This window comes from Equus quagga, chromosome 7 (genome assembly GCF_021613505.1).
Source record: "Equus quagga isolate Etosha38 chromosome 7, UCLA_HA_Equagga_1.0, whole genome shotgun sequence".
NCBI classification, from domain to species: Eukaryota; Metazoa; Chordata; class Mammalia; order Perissodactyla; family Equidae; genus Equus; species Equus quagga.
In genome coordinates, this window is record NC_060273.1 from 41,324,054 (window position 1) to 41,325,278 (window position 1,225).

The following is a 1,225-nucleotide window of genomic DNA, read 5'->3' on the forward strand; positions in this document are numbered from 1 at the left end:
GGTAGATGGACGGGCAGGAGGGTGCACAGGCAGGCAGGTGGACATGAGAGCAGGTGGACATGAGGGCAGGCAGGCAGGTGGACAGGTGGGCAGGCAGGTAGATGGACGGGCAGGAGGGTGCACAGGCGGGCAGGTGGACATGAGAGCAGGTGGACATGTGGGCAGGAGGACATGAGAACAGGTGGTCAGACAGACGGGAAGGAAGGTGGAGAGGCAGACAGGTGGACATGAGGGCAGGCAAACATGAGGGCAGGTGGGTAGATGGACAGGCGGGTAGGTGGACGGGTGGGAAGGTGGACGGGCAGGAAGGTGCACAGGTGGGCAGGTGGACATGAGGGCAGGCAGGCAGGTGGACAGGTGGGCAGGCAGGTAGATGGACGGGCAGGAGGGTGCACAGGCGGGCAGGTGGACATGAGAACAGGTGGACATGAGGGCAGGCAGGCAGGTGGACATGTGGGCAGGTGGACATGAGAGCAGGTGGACAGATGGACGGGAAGGAAGGTGAAGAGGCAGACAAGTGGACATGAGGGCAAGTGGACATGAGGGCAGGCGAGTAGACGGACGAGTGGGAAAGTACACAGGTGGGCAGGTGGACATGTGGACATGAGGGCAGGCAGGTAGATGGACGGGCGGGATGGTGCACAGGCGGGCAGGTGGACACGTGAACAGGTGGACATGAAGGAAGGCGGACAGCTGGACATGAGGGCAGGCAGACATGAGGGCAGGCGGGCAGGTGAACATGTGGGCAGGCGGACATGAGAACAGGTGGTGAGATAGACGGGAAGGAAGGTGGAGAGGCAGACAGGTGGACATGAGGGCAGGCGGACATGACGGCAGGCGGGTAGATGGACGGGCGGGAAGGTACACAGGCGGGCAGGGCCTGGGCACGCCCCTGGCACCTGCCGGGCGGGGAGACGCGGGCGCCGCGCGGGTCCGAAGCAGCGCCCCCCGCGCGGGCTGAAGGGCGGGCCCTGCACGGGGGCGTCCGGAGGGGCCGCGCGGGGCCCTCGGGGTCTGGAGGTCGGGGGGCGGGCACCGAGGAGGCCCACCGTTGGGAGCCGCGCCCGGCAGGGCTGGGGACGGCGGGTCTCGGCCGAGCGCGGGGCCGGGAGCGGGGCCGAGGCCGCGGGGCGGGGGCGGCCGTTGGCGCCCAGGCGGGGCCCGCGTCCCGTCCCGTCCCCGCGCCCGTCCCGTCCCCGCGAGGCCCGCCCGGCGCCCCCGCCCC

At 69.6% G+C, this 1,225-nt stretch overlaps 1 protein-coding gene across 7 annotated transcripts in view; it reads right to left on the reverse strand.

Moving 5' to 3' along the window:
- The window catches only part of SUN1 (Sad1 and UNC84 domain containing 1), a 55,600-nt gene that overhangs the window by 53,852 nt on the left and 523 nt on the right, over positions 1–1,225 (reverse strand). The gene's annotated exons all lie outside the window — the stretch shown is intronic.